The following is a 16,600-nucleotide window of genomic DNA, read 5'->3' on the forward strand; positions in this document are numbered from 1 at the left end:
CTTTGTTTTCCTGTATAAAATCGTCCTCCAGAGAGCGAGACAGGGCATCGGCTTTCACATTCCTGGTGTTAGATATGTAGGTGATATTGAAGTCGTAGTGTGAAAAGAAAAAGGCCCACCGAGCCTGTCGTGAAGTTCTGCACTGTAAAGACTGTATAAACTGTAGGTTTTGGTGATCCGTGCGTACTTCTACTGGGAATCACCCTCCCAATAGATGGTGACGCCATTCTTCAAAAGCAGTTTTTATGGCCAGGAGCTCCTCCTCAATGATAGGATAGTTCCGTTCAGTGGCAGTACGTTTTCTGGAATAATATGCAAGGGGGAATTCTGTCTTCGAATCAGGATCAAGTTGTAGCAGAACTGCCCCCACAGCGTAGTCTGATGCATCGGCTTCCACAATAAAGGGCCTGTCCTCCCAAGGATGTTGAAGGATAGGAGAGGTGCTGAAGGCTTCTTTTAATCGCAGAAAGGAGACGGCGGCCTCCGGTCCCCACTCAAAGGTCTTCTTGACACTGGTCAGACTAGAAAGGAGAGCAGCCCATTTGGAAAATAATGGTATAAATCGGCGGTAGAAATTTACGAATCCAAGGAAACGTTGAAGCGATCGCCGATCTCTTGGAGGCTTCTAATCCAAAATGGCACGGACTTTTACAGGTTCCATATGAATACCTGTAGAACTGATGACGTATCCCAGGAACTCAATACGATCTTGATGAAAATGACACTTTTCTGGCTTGACATATAGATGATTTTGCTGTAACCTCCTTAGAACCTCTTTAACCTGGGCTATGCGTTCCTTGTGGCCTTTTGTATATACAAGGATATCATCCAAGTAAACCCAAACAGATACTCCAATTAAATCAGCAAATACATGATCCATAAGACGTTGAAAAACTGAAGGAGCATTTCACAAGCCAAAGGGCATCACGCGATACTCGTAATGCCCCAACGGTGTCTTAAATGCAGTCTTCCACTCATCACCAGATCTTATGCGCACCAGGTGATAAGCTCCTCGGAGGTCTAGTTTGGTGAACACCCGGGCTTCATGCAGTGATTCCATAATGGTTCGTATTAAGGGGAGTGGATACCGGTCTTTCCTAGTGATGTCATTTAACTGCCGGTAGTCGATGCACGGTCGAAGGGTGCCCTCTTTCTTTTTGACAAAAAATAAGGGAAATCCCGCAGGAGAGGTTGAGGGTACGATGTATCCCTTTTGCAGGCAGTCCTGTAGATATTCCCATAGTACCTCCCTTTCCTGTGCGGTTAGGGAGTACACCTTGCCATGTGGTATTATCGTGTCTGGTAAGAGATCTATGGAGCAATCAAAGGTTCTGTGCGGAGGTAACAGAATATCCTTGGGTTCAGAAAAAACCTCTTGACATTCAGTATATTCTGACGTTATCGTAGCAACTGAGTAAAGGCTTGTTCTGCTACTCCTGTCGGTCTGAGTAGAGGTCGTAGTCTTCGTAGCCGGGTGGTAGCTTCCTAAGCATTCTTGCGTGCAATGGTCTGAACAGAACTCTAGCGTACTTGTCTCCCAATTGATGTTAGGATTGTGATGCAACAACCAAGGTAACCCCAGGATAATGGGATACGTAGGTGTCTTGATGACATCAAAAGAGATCAGTTCCTGATGCCCCTCAATTTGCAATTGAAGGGTTCCTGTATGCTGATGGTCTGGTCCAGAAGACAGAGGAGTCCCATCAATAACTTCTACCACAGAAGCACATCTCTTCTCCAACAAAGCAATCCCGTTCCTTGCTACGAAATCAGCATCAATATAGTTGCCGGAAGCTCCACAATCCAACAGGCCCAGGACCTCAACAGGTTCGTTTCTTGCCCAGGTTACCTTGATTCTTAAGGCCATGAGTACCACTGGCTGCATTGGTTGTTTTTCCAGGTGATCATCCGGAAGGACTGAAGTTAAGGAAGAGGGGCCTGTCGTTGCCTTCCCTACATACGACAGGCCGTTTAGTTTTCCGACTTACGGAGGGGTCGTAGAGGGCACGTAGAGAGGTAATGTCCGGAGGCCCCGCAGTACAGGCACAATCTGAGATCTCTACTTCTCTTCCTCTCGGCATCCGACAGGGGGCCTCTTAGGGTTCCCAATTGCATGGGTTAGGTGTAGCTTCTAGAGAGCTTGAGGCCTTAGAGGGTACAGGCAAGAATCATGGAAGTGTCTTTTCAGATCTACGCCTCTCGTTCCGTCTCTCAGTCAATCTATGGTCGATACGTAGGACTTGTTCTTGTAGGGCCTGCAAGGTCTCAGGTTCAGGTATATGTAATAACTCATCCTTGTATTCTTCCCTCAGTCCTCTACGAAAAAGTGTTTTCTGAGTAACTTCAGGCCATTGAGAATCTGTGGCCAACTGGCGAAAATGACTGATATAAGAAATAACGTCACTGGTCCCTTGCTTTAAATCCATTAGTTGGTTCTGAGCTGTTGCTGCAAGATTAGGTGACTGGAACACCTCCAAAAAGGCCTTTTCAAAAGCCACAAAGTCCTCCAGAATTGGGCTCTTTGCTACCACCAGGGGTGTGGCCCAGGCCAATGCATTACCAACCAGATTGCCCAAAATATATCCAATCTTGGCCTTATCCTGGTTCAAATGCGTTGGGCGACACAAAAAATGGATCCTGCAATGATTGCAAAATTCAGCCACTTGTCTGGGATCACCGTCAAATTTCACTGGACTGGTCTGTGCCATCACAGTTTCAGGCGAAATATTAGCACTGGCCCCTTGAGCCACCATTTGTCTTAATGACAGATTCTCCTGGTGGAATGCCGACATCTCCGCACGTAAGGCCCTGATCTCACTCCTTAAATACTCCATGTCACCCATCTCTGGATCAGTACTGGTAGGTAGGCGTCTTAATCTGTTGAGGTGTGTGTCCCAGGATCAGGTAGCACCTGTAGAAGCTGGATTTCTGGGAGGCGTCTGAGCTGGACAGGCGAGGCTGGTAGTCAAGTGACACCGGCTGATGGAATGACGCAAGAAGCAACTCCAACCCCGCCCAGGTAGGACAGGGGTGTAGTGAGACACCCCCTGTAGTCACAAACACTTCTCCCTGCGGGTCTGTGACGTAGAAATGTGGCTGCTCTGACAGGGATGGAGGTGCAGCAGACTAATAGTCCCAAGAGTCTCAGAGTTCAATAGTAGGGAGGATGCACTTGCAAAGTATTGGCACAAACAGCCCAATGACCAAAAGCAGAGCCTGACGAAAATGGGTTTCAGGAGTTAGGAGAAGTAGAAGAGAGCTGGCAACCAATGGGATCCAAAGAAAACTGGAGAGGTGAACCCAAATGGTGAGGCAAGGCAGAAGTCTGTGGGTACCAACCAAGGAGGCTTTCAGGCAGAGTTGAACCCCAGGGCCGGCAGCACAGGCGAAATAACCCCAAAAGGGGCTCACAGGGAAAAACCAAGGGGAGACTGGGGAAACCAAGGTTGGGAGGCAACAGGAAACCCCCAATGCAGGCAAGAACCAAGGAAGCAAGCTGGAGAAAGCAGGAATCCAGAAGGTTGCAGGAAAAGCAGGAAACGAGCGCAACTACGGCGAGTCAGGGACGAACCGCGTTAAGACGCGATTCGTTCCCAGACTTGACCGCTATTTACGGCCCTCGGCATGAAGCCGAGGCCTGAGGCGGAGGCTGGCCCGCGCATGCACAGCAGTCCCGGCCGGGAGTGGAAAGTAGGCTTGACACGCAAGCCGCCGGCCTCCGTGTACTGCGGTGCATGCGCGCGCCCGTAAACAAACAATGCGGCGAGTTCGGATGTCAGGAGACTCTTCTGCTGGCTAGCCGAAACCTCGGATAGACCCACCAAGACTGGCAGCGTCTCGCCGCCCCCCAGGTAGGTGGTCTAACAAACTCTAAGCCTAGACAAACCAATGCATTCTATACAACAATCTATAAGATTATAATACACCATGTGAATTAAGCATGCAAGAACACATTAGCACAACAGCTCAACTAATATTGTAAACATATCACAAGACGGCCCGTCGTAGTGCCTCAATGCCCCGAATAGAATGAATGGCCATACCAGCACGAAAACACTAATGGCCAATAGAGAGTGATCCTTGAAGTCACCAAGTGCATCCAAACTATATGTCATCAAGCATGTGTTCTCCGCATGCAATCATGAGGTCAGGAGAGCCTGGGTGTAAGTAACACATCTTGATGGTAGTAGTCTAGGAGTAGAACCAGACCGTCTGGGCAAGAACCGACAGAGGCCATCAACCTTGCCCACAACTCAAATGTCAAATGTCTATTTACTCTCCTGCCTTGCACATTGTCAACTGCAATAACCACTTGTGATTGGAAAGCCACTTGAAAACGTGCGCTTCAGTTGGTAATCGACACTTGTTCACATTGAATGCAATGTATGCGGTGCGCGGTTCAGCAAACTATAAGAAACATACTATCCATGAAGGGATGTCAGAAATGGCAAAAAGAAAAGCCATTACCAGACTTCCCGATTGAGGAGAGGAATTTGTATTTATCAACACAGAAATCCAGGAGCACTAAAATTACAGCATCCCTCGAATCCATGACTAAAGACTCAGGTAAAAGTGGGAGTGTGACCTACTCACAGTATCCCCGGGAAATGGTGTCTTGCTCTATAAGTGGCGCAGCCACTTTTCCTATGCCGGAAGAAGTGGGGGAGACGGTCTCATTAAGAGGGAATTAGTCTGCATCCTTTTACTCTGATGGGGTGCGGGACACTCAGGTGGAGGATTTGAGTATTTCTCAAGTTTCAACTCCCTCATCGATCTCCAGCAAACGTTATGTTTCTCCATCGGAAACCCTGACGTCTGATTCAAAGAAAAATGCTCGGACCGCCCTGATGGCATTATATCAGGTAATCTCTACCTTTGCAGCCTTGTACAGAGTTATAAAAAGACTATATTGACTTGCGCCAGATCCAGGCTGCAGAGCCTCGCCACAGACCAACAAATATTTCCATTCACCATTGCAACTCATGACCGCACGATCGCATCGTAAATCATCCGGGTTTCCTAACTGACCTTAACCGTCATTTTTCCTTGGAGACCTCCTCCTCTGGCGAGCGCTGCCAGGCTCTTCCTCACGCATTAACTTTCCTTTTAATCGATTCATCTGTCCACCCGCAGCAATACGCAGCTGTCCAAAGGAATACTGAAAGCAATGGCGCCGCCCGTATTCCGAAATCGAAACGCATCAATGCATGACGCGCAGCGCATCGTCACGTTGCACCATGAGACTTCCCCACAAGGGCAGGTCCTTTCCTCATATGGTTCCCGGTACGCATCCACGGGACATAAAGAAGCACGAGCAGAGTGAGTGAGTGTATTTTCAAAAAAGATCGATTGTTAAACTGTGGCAAGCCTGCAGCGCCATTTTAATGTATCAAACCATAACAGTGATGTAAAAAATGAAAAATACACAAATTAAAAATTAAGCCATCTAGTGTGGGGAGTAAGCCAACAGTACCTTCAAATATCTCTGTTAAGTAGTGGCTCCAGCCAGCTCACAGCTTCTTTTGGATCCAAAGTATTGTTATCCCCACCAGGGAGGGCAAGAGTCGGAACATTATTTCTATTCAGGAAAGCCCTCACCCCAGCAAGTTTAGCCAGGTTTTTAGCCTCTTTAAACGACTTCCTGATAATTAGAGATTCCTTGGAATAATCAGGGTAAACAAAGACCTGCTTCCCCTTGTAGAAGACTTTGCCTTGCTTCCTTGCATTCCTGAGGAATCCTAAGAGATGATAATTTGTCTTGCTTTAGGGCTACCCTTTCTGCCAACTCTATAAACATTGTCAAGGTCACCATGAGTAATCCAATCACAATTAAAGGAAGTTTTTAAGATGTCCAACACCAGCTGCAGCAAATCCTCAGTATTATCCTCAAACACCAACCAGTCTCAGGTTCTTGCCGCTGATCTTCAAATCCAACTCCAAATGTTTATCTCCCCCTTTCTGTACTTCTTCTTTCAAACTTTCATAAGCTCTGAAACTACCAGCAATTTCTGTAGATATTGAAGTTGATCCATTTTTTAAGGCAGAAACCCAGCAGTTCAGTTGGGATACCTTCAGGGAAATATCCTCCATAGTAGACTTAACATCCCCTACATCCTGTGCAACTTTTCCAAGATCGTGAACCATCTTCAGTAACAAAGAATATATATCCTGAGTACTTGGTGTCTCCCCCATCTCTGAAGCAGGCTTTGATTTCTTGGGGATAGGATTTTCCGCAGTTTCAATTTTCTTTTTTGAGTTCATAATCTAATATTATCATAAAAGGGAGAGGGCCAGGAGCTACAGGATTATGCTGCTACCTCTGCTGCCTGCATTCTGGAATCTCCAGGATTCTTCATTCTTAATGTTAGTCAGGAGAGCATTCCAGTGTCTAGGGGCTAGGACTTTGAAGCTGCTGCTCCTCGTTTGCTCTTTTGTATCCTGGGATTTCGAGGAGTGAGCTGTTGCTGGATCTAAGGCATCTGGTGGAGGATTTCTTCGTGACTGTTGAGGTATTTAGGGGCTTTGTTGGCAATGCATTTCTGAGTAATGCATAGGGTTTTGAATAAAATCCTCGCCATAATGGGTAACCAGTGATTATCTCTCCTTATGTTGGAGATGTGCTTAGTCTTTTTTATACCTAATGCTGCTTGCAGGGCTTTGTTCTGCATAAGTTGGAGTTTGGTCAGGTTGGTATTGGATGTGCCTAAGAGGAGAACATTGCAGTAGTCAAGCTTTCAGAGTATTAATGCTCTCGCTAAGGTGATGCAATTGTTGGGCGTGAGGAATTTGTCACTTAGGGAGATGAGTTTGGAGGTGTAGGAGGTGGCTGAGGCGAGGGCGTTTACTTGTTTTGTCATGGTTAGGGTGGCATCCAAGCAGACACTGAGGGTTTTGACTTGTTTGAGTACTGGGATCGTGGTGCCGTCAATGATGAAAGATGCATAGGCGGGTTGTAGGGAGTTAATTATGGAAGATGACGCGACTATGAGTAGCTCTGTTTTATCATCATTGAGGCAGAGGCTGTTGTGTGCCATCGAATTTTGGATTAGTGCGTAGATTTGGTTAATGAGCAGTGAAGCCTGCTTGTGGTTGCCAGATAGGGGAATGAGGATCTGGGTGTCATCTGCAAAATTGGTGTAATGACACCCATGGCATCCAGGGCTGCGAAAAGCAACTTGGTATAGGCATGATCCTTGCGGGACGCCTATGGGGTCAGCTGACTTTTTTTTTTTTTTTTTTTTTTAAAAGAGATACTTTTAATATTTCTTTTGATGTAGTCCACTGCCTCATCCTGGGGCCCAACAACTGTTTAATGGGGCTGGGTGCCACCCAAAGCCAGTGGATGTGGTTCCCTCCGCACCAGTCAATTAGGGTAGGCCAGTTCCTAAAGCCTTGACACTGCCCAACTCTGTAATGGGACCATCTAGGGCAATAGAAATGCACTGCCTCTGTAACTGAGAAAACATTAATGTTTCTGAGCAGACCTAAAGCTCCAGCATAGGAAAAAGACATTTACCTAGAAGGGGAAACTACTTCCACTCACTCAACATACGTTTAGATACGTTGTGAAATGTTTTTTTTTTTTAAATGGGTGCAGCTAATTAAGCCAGCAACCTTAAATATGAATCCTTTCGGTCTGGTGTCACGTTCGTGTGCAGGTTTAGGGAAGGACCAATCCCCTCCCTCCCTTGGTCTGAATATAGAAAGATTGGTACACACTTGGACTGCGCCACCCTCTTGAATGGATGAAACTTGCTCACACTTGATTTTTCAAAACAGTGACTAAAGGTCTGGGCAAAAATCGGCCGACGCGAGGGACTGAAACACTAAGAAAACAAAGGGATTAACTCATCATTACGTGAACATGAATTTTGGTTACACCAAATCATTGGAATACTAATTTATTTTGAAGTGTTTACCAAAAAGGATTTTTGCCCAGACCTTTAGTCACTGTTTTGAAAAAGGCCCTTGAGAGGCTGAAACACGTGTTAAAGAAAACAGGCAACGGAGTTAATTAACAAGTGAAAATACAAACTTGTTTTGACAATAGCAAATCAAGTGTGAGCAAGTTTCATCCATTCAAGGGGGTGGCGCAGTCCAAGTGTGTACCAATCTTTTTATATCACGTTTAGATACGGTTACAACCTCACATGCAGCATCAAAGAAGCAATTGCATGGATTTTGGGAGAACTGTAGTGAACTGAGGAGTTTGGTAGATACAGTGTCACAATTTAACAGAACGCCAACAAAGAAACCTACAAAAGCACTATTCCCCAACAGAATATTCTATCAGAGATACAGTGGTATTGTCACGACCCTCGTCCAAAACCCCCTCTGGCAAACCCATTGGCCAGGTGGAGTCAGGACTCAGGCCTCTAGAGCCTGGTATCCTCTTCAAAAGCCCTCATGGGGCCAGTCCTGGCGCCTATGGTGCCAGGCTCATACACCATGAACAACAGTGTGCTTGGGATCTACTTTATTATATTGTCAGCCAACATGGAGGCATTCACATAGCTTGGTTCCCTAAGAACGAAGCTATGCGGTCTAGTGTTTTGGATGTGGCAGGCCTGGAACTACATTCCCTGGTACTACTTTACCTGGGCTATATAAACCACACCCTGACTGCAGAACATGCTTCGTGTTACTTTGCAGCTTGCAAAGTGACGCTCACCGTGTCCAGCTATTCCCTTGAACCTCGGAGAAGCAGAACCTGCACGGAGACAAAAGGAACATCATTAGCAGTAGCATCTTACCTGCAGTCTTCATCTTTAAACACTCGCAGCTACTGAGAAAAGCTTCCTCGAATCTGCACGTCTCCCGGACAGAACGACCTGAAAGAGGAAGATAGAGGCAACATTAAAGAAAGCTGTAGAGACATTTACAAATTATGAACTGCTCAAAAGGCTGACCTGGCTGGTCGCCTCTCGGCTGGCACCACTTCGGACATTCCACTCGCGCTGAAGAACACCGCGACCTACAAGGAAGGAAAACACAGGTTAGCAAAGGCAAGACTTTGCAGTGCCGCGCTTACTTACCGCATCATAGCACTCATCATTTACCAGCGGGGTTCAACCAACCAAGTTCGCCGCGCCGAAGCTCTGCATACCTAAGGGAGAAAAAAGACATTTTAAACAAAGAAGGGCATGCAGGATAGCAACAAAACTAAAGAACAGCAATAAGACCTACCTGAACAATATCAAACAGGCCGGTGTCAGTGAAGTAACTAGACCGCACTCGCCCATGAGAGACAACGCGCCCCTGCAAAGAAGGCAGGATGGAGAGCATGCCTAATTCTAACACAAGACAGAACCTTCCCCACAGACCACATCAGGGCAAAGCTGAGAAGCATATCAGTGAGTAACCCGGCTGGGTGGTGACCCTGTGGATACCAGGTGAGCGTAACAGGTATAGGTTCACAACACACATCGTATTGTAAAGGACAGGTTGCCTAGTGTGATTCCAGAATTGTATTTTCACACTTGAAGCACAAGAGGCTTCCGCTCCACACAGGCAGCACCAGAGGGGGTAACGTACTCCCTAGATGGCAGGGCCAGTTATAGGCTTGGTCTGCCACCAGGTGAACTTACAAAATAGCATCCAATCACAGTCCTCATCCAATTATAAGCTACAGGTGGAAACTCTTCCCCAACACCACAAATAAGGAGGAGCCGCACACACACTTGACAGATTGCGCCAAATTTGCAAAAATCACACTTTGGGCCCAGGCTTTCACCTAAAGGAAAATGTACATTTTGGGGCACCACTATAAACTCTTTGATTCACCCTTGACATAAGCTCACCACATTTTCCAAAACACTTCTGAGTCAGGTCTAGTTTTCTTTAGTTATTTCTTGAGAACATTTAATTACAGTGTCTTTTAAAAGCTTCTCCAAAAGTTATCTACCTCCTCTCTAATACAGGGCCTCTAATGCGAAAAATGTACTTTAGATCTACAGCATAAGTCAGGCCAAAGGAACAGCAAAATGGCCATAAATAGAACATAAGTATGGTTAACAAGTAATCAAAGTAATGAAATGAGTTAAGGAATATGTATTATGAAAATCATATCTAGCAGACACAATATTACAGAAGGGAACCCATTTCTTCTTCCAATGGATAACCTTAACCAACAGATTTCTTACCATAAATCAGGATGGTTGGCCACAGATGAGGATCCGCCACACTAATTGAGCAACTGAAGCAAGATGGAAATGAAAAGGATTGTATGCATCAGCAGTTGAGTCATTGGATCAGTAAGACAAATGTATCTTAAAACCTTTTGTAATCAAGAAACAGTAAAAGTAACGTAGGTGGAAAAACTGGAAGCCAGAAAGAAAGTTTATTTGTTTAATCATTTGTAAGGCACTCCAGGCCCGAGGGTATCAGGGTGCACAAGTTACAGGAAGGTTGAACTTTGCTACTGCCAAAGTGTTTTTATCTTAACATTCTACTTTGAGGAACTTACTGGTGCTCATCTCGTAAAGGCTGCACTGCGAGCATACGCTCTTGCCGCCACAGACTGCTTCCAGAGAGGGGAGGAGCTACTCAAGGTCATGTGACAGATCACGTGACTAGGAAGGAAGCATATCTTCTGAGCACGAACGCCCGTGTGGTGTTGAACTTTGCTACTGCCAAAGTATTTTTATCTTAACCTTCTACTTTGAGGAACTTACCGGTACTCATCTCATAAAGGCTGTACTGCGAGCATACGCTCTTGCTGCCATAGACCGCTTCCAGAGAAGGGATGAGCTACTTAAGGTCACGTGACTAGGAAGGAAGCATATCTTCTGAGCACGAACACCTATGCGGCATAAGCCCTGGCGGATTAAGGGCTGGTGCTGCTGGTCTGTTTCGGGGTGGACGGCTGCCAGAACACAGTAAGCTTTACTTTCTACACTCTGAGTAACCTGTTTATTGCTGCCCACATATGTAAACATTCTGAACTGGATTTTAATACTTAGTCTGAATATCCTGCCACTCTATTGACGTTGACCTCCCACACGCTGTGTGCTCCTGCTCCCGATAAGCACTTTGGCCTGTCCTCATCTCTTCATACCAGAGACTGCGGGGTCTGCATAGATGCCATCATCACTGCAAACTCTTTGATCTGGTAACGGTTATTCTACTCCTAGCTATTCCTACACCTAATGAACTAATCTTGACCTTGTTCACAGTCATACTCAAACCTACTCCAGAGACTGTGGGGCCAATATTTTATCTTTGTCTCATTGCGTGCCCTTTGATCTGGTGGGTTTGTTCTACGCTTGTTTCTATTGACAGCTACAAGGTTTACTTAATACTTTTATTAACATGAGGGCCGGCTTACGAAGCCAAAAAGGTTCTTCAGTGTTTGCAGATGCCATTCTGTCGGATCCAGCCGGTTGTAGCCAGCCACTCCCAGCAAGGGTTAAGTGCTGGTCACCTTTCATCGGCCAATTAACATCTTCAACTCCCCTTTGTGCTCCGCCACTGCCTGTCCTAACTTCTTTGATTTAAAAAGAGGGGTTGTCATCTACCTTTTCTACGGCCAAGCATAAAGCACAGATCCACAACTTTGAGACTGTAGGTGCATTTGCTATTTCTGCTACACCCAATGGGAAACTGCACCAAAAAACCCTGAAACAACTAAAATCAATCCAGCCCATCTCAGGACAAACATTTATGGATAACTATATTTTGAAAGCGACCTCTACAAGTACTGAAATTAAGCTACCCAAAGCGTTTAGAGGTAATGCTATGCTAGATTATTCAGCTGTGACCGCTGTATGGGAGGATAGGTCTGTAGGACCCCCCTCCCCTACAGTGCCCCCCTATGTGAGGCTCATGACTTGTCGGCAGCCCCCCCCATGCACCTGGGCCCGGGAGGCAGGGTGGCTGCGGATCGACACGCAAGGCTGCACGGCCAGTAGCCTGGCATAACATAGACACCATTTTGTAATATGCAAGACTCCATTTTAAGTGTGCTGAACCCAGGGCCATGCAGAATAGCTGGTGTACAAAGCTGCCGCTCGGCCCCCACTTGACCGCACACGGAGAGGCCTGCATTTCCCCCAGCCTCCACCCAATGGCAGATCCGCTGAAAGCCCGTTCTCACAAGCATCTAGACACGAACAAGTAACAAAACAAAAACTGTATCATTTACCTTCCGCAATACATCATTGCTCTAGGAATGACCGGACTTGTAGTTGGAGTCTGGAAAAGAACATGAACCATCCCTCTCAAACACACCCCGACCCTGTGCCTAACCCCTTCCCAGTTCCCCAGATGAAGTATTAACCATACATGCTAAACCCTCAAGTCTCTCAGCCTTATTCCTGTTGCTAAAGAAGGTGTAGTAATAAATGGTAAATGGGTAATACAAACTAATTCTATTAAAGCAAAGTGACCCCGTACATCCTCAAGATGCCTCCATGTTTCAAGGCCCAGTGTATAGCTACTCGATATATTCACACTGTGCCAACCACTGTTTGCTGCTATTGTAAAAAGGATGATTGAAAGAGCAACATATAAAATGCTTGTGTATGACATAATGAAATATGACGTATTACGTGTAGGCCACATAGGGTCTCGATTCAGTTTGTAGTATAATTGAAACGTTAGGTTAATATGCTGCTTTCATGCTCCTGAGTGTATGACCCAACCTGATACTACCTCATGTTTTGTTATTCGTTCGCCTTTCTCATGAATTACAAGTATTATGACCGCCTAATGTTATGTACTGCATGTGATATCGGAAAATCTCTATTGTCATGAACTTAGTAATGTAACCATATGTAAACGGCAGAAATGTGTAATTTCCCTAATGTGACCAGCTCTAGCATTTGTCCCCTCCAATGCGATATTGTGTAGCCCCGTGAATAGAGAGTGCTCAGAGTTACAAGGCCATCTCCCCCTCCTCCCCACATTCCTGCTGGACCCGCTTCAAGCATTTACCTCCCCCATGGCAGAGACCGCCATGGCTAGGCCAAATGAATTATGAGCTACCTGGTCCTAAATCCCACCGCCTTTGAGGTGCCGGATAGGTGCCCCCTCTGACCCAATGGTATCCCAGTTCACCCCAAATCCAACAGAGCACAAAGGCAGTTATCCGTCCTTGTGCAGACATCCCCCAGAGTCATCATCATTTACTGCATCAAACAGGGTAAAATGATGAAGATAGTCTGACCCAGGCCCCCTGAAAAGACACTTGGACCCACAAGACTGGACCCCTCGCTACCGACAACTTTATGATGATGTATGGAAACAAGCCTAGTATTGCATATTGTTTTCCCGTGTCCCCACCCAGGTATTAGATGAACGTGTTAGATGTTTTAAATAACAACTTGGTATAGAGGAGTGTGATGAATTGGTATGACAGGCCACAAGGGTAAGTTTCTAGAATTATTGTGGTGAATCTCCAGTGACAGCCAGCACCCAAGAGCTCCACCCCGATGAGCCCAGCTGACCCAAGCACGTTGTGATGCCACCACGTGGCTCTCCGCCAATCATGGAGCACCGAATTTATAGTCTACATAGTAGCTAGACATCGCCATCCAATCCCCAAGACTGTGTGGCCCCTATAGCTTACCCATGCATGACATGTACTTGTAATATAACTGACTGTCTTTGCTATTGTCAGACAGAGCGCTCTCAGAGTTTGCAGTGTCCTTTGCATGCCCAATTTGATTTAGATAAAAACCTTTTAACTTCACCCGCACTTGGTCAAGGTCTCATTCCCTCCTGGCTTGTGTCCTTCATTGCCTCTCAGTAAGGGGGGGGTTTCTACCTTATTGGGGGGCGCTTACTTTCACCACCTAGGCTTTTTTTGGCATTAACAATAATATTACTGATATTAGTATTATTGAATGCGCAGACACCATGGACTTGCCCTTTGCTGGTGAAATCCTTGTAAACTCTAAGTGATATCAATCCGGCACACACCCGAGTCATGCCCAGCATGTAGTGTGCAAATGAAACCCTTATTTATTTTATCTATAAATTCAATATTCTGAACGATATACCACTCATCTCACACCCTTCTCCCCCCGGTCACACTGAACCAGGAATCAGGCTGGTTTGCAAAGGTAAATATTTATTTATGTATTTCGAATTTAGATCACAATATATTTTAATAAGTAAACAACAATCACCAACGGGGCAACAAAACACTGAATAATGTCTCTAATGCACTAGGAGTCAAACAATGAACACAAAACAATGCAGCACAGAAAAGAATACTGTTGTGTTGGTTTGGAACAGATAGCACTATGGTTAGAGGTTCCCCCTACAACACCCCTCAGCCCCCCAATAGGCAAATTAATTAGATGCGAGGAGAGAGCAATTATTCAGGAATAACACAAATCAAACAATGTCACTCTCACCTTCCCCCTTCGAAAACATTTGAAATCTCAAAGTCAAAGTAGGAAATAATTTAAAGCTAATTCACATGTGTAACATTTTTCAGAATGTCAAATTGCGGCAAACTTTTCCCTGTATGATTTTTGCTATAACGGGCTAATCACACTGCGGTTTAGGATAGCTAAGGATGTTAGGTACAAGTAGGAGTTGAAAGTTCGCTTCTATCATAAAAGCTGAGGGAGTTATAGAGGTTCTAGTAAGAGGCGTTTTTGCAAATTAGGCGCAAGAATGAAAACAGCAATGCGCTTTTGAAAATGACAGATGGGTTTGATTACACTATATTATGACTATGAAAAAGAATGCCACAGATGGATTTTACAGTCACGTGATCAGCGTAACCCGCCTGTTGTGGATACTCTACTTCTTCCTGGGATTTACTTTAGTTATTCAAAATCACTAGGAAGTTAACACAGGGGAGACAATCAGTGCAAGAAAGATTCTAACAATACTATGGTTCTGAATTAAAGATGGGATGGGTTTGAGATTGGGATCTTACAAAGCAGATATGTGATGGGTCACTGTTCTTCCTATTAATACTTACAGCATAAGTTATTAAATTGGACCGTCAGTTCTGGTCATGGATTGGATCTGTCAAGGAAGGACAGCACATCAGGCACGGGACTGGATCAGCTAGGCCGGTCACCGGATTTGCACAGGATCTGCCCTTCTTGTTTGTGGGTATTTCAAATCAGCTGGAAAGTGAGTTCCTCAGGCCAGCCTCGTGGTAGCAAGTCAGATAGTTTCAGGATACTAGGTCAAAAGGCTTTCCCACACCACATCGCTTCACTGGATTGAAAGAATAAGTTTGAGGATTTAGGCCTTGATGAAAGTCAACAGTTCTCTCCTGCTTTGCAAGAGTCTTAGCATCTGGATCTGGAAGGATGTTAAAGCTGGATGTAGAATGCTGGATCAGAGTGCTTCTCCGGAATCAGGAAAGTGAGTGAATCAGTGCGTCCCTATGTGTTGTCAGCTGTCTCTATTTATCCTTCCAAATGACATCACAAAATGGGTGTATGGGTCAGCTTAACTAAGCTTGCCCCTTTGAGCTGGGATTGAATCAAGACCTCATCTCCGCCTTGCATTTGAGCGATTGGATGAAGGCCAGATGATGTCACATTTATGGTTTAGCTTTACAATCCTTAAAAACCTCCCCTTAGCCACTAGTAACAAAATCAGATTTTATCCTAAATACATATTTCTACATTGGTCACCTCTACACAAAGCACACACAAAGATTCAATTTTTTATGTAGCACCTGTTCATCAAAATCCCGCAGCTGTGGCATCTTGTTTCACCTTCCTACAGAATTTTGTCCTTTTCGCCATGAACACATTTTCCAAACTTTCTGCAACTTTCCACAAATATGTGTGTTTACCATAGGAATGGGTGTGTAAAGTTGTACAATTCTAGCATTAACACAGTTCCCATAAAACCACATATATTGCCATTCTTGTCCTGAATATGTTACACAGCTCTACCGCCTCTTAAACCTTGCAGCCAAAAAATTAGACCAACAGATCTGTCCTTTGTATATTTTTCACCACTTTGAATCACAAGTTATGAGTCTCTAAACATTGTTCATTCTTAACAGCAAATGGTCAGCCTTTTGTCTGTCTCTGGAGTCCAGGAACAGCCCCCTCCTTTGGGATTTCCTTCCAGGAGCAGTTTACGACCCTTTCACACCTCGGTTTCCTGGGCTGAAGGATCTGCCATTGTTCATTCTCTTTCTGTAGACAAGTCTGTCCCAACCCACAATTATCATCTACCAGTGAGTTTCTGCTGAGAGAATTTCCCTCCCCTTTGGAGAAACCTGTTTTTCTACTCTTGCAGCTCAACCAGGCTAATGTATTCTCAATTCCTTAAAGTCCAGCTGAAACCAAAATTGTTGCATCAAACATAAATACATTACTTTCTTAGCTTTAAATCTGTGGGATCAAAAACAGAACTGAGATCTGTATCCCTTTTGGCAACAATCCTTTTGTTTGCTAATCTGGCAGACTTTTAGTTTAGATACTTTGAAGTTTCATCTGAGCTCATCTGACAGCTGTCATCCACAGGTAGCCCAGTGTACTGCACACAGATTTTGACAGGAGCTGTCAGTTTACAGACAATCCAGTTTGTCTGGGGAAATGTTTTGCTCTTTACACTTTAGGACTTTGTATATTCGCCATACTTCATTAGATGACATCAATTTTAGCACCAA

The sequence above is a fragment of the Ambystoma mexicanum genome, chromosome 10 (genome assembly GCF_040938575.1).
Source record: "Ambystoma mexicanum isolate Mex_15411 chromosome 10, UKY_AmexF1_1, whole genome shotgun sequence".
NCBI lineage: Eukaryota > Metazoa > Chordata > Amphibia > Caudata > Ambystomatidae > Ambystoma > Ambystoma mexicanum.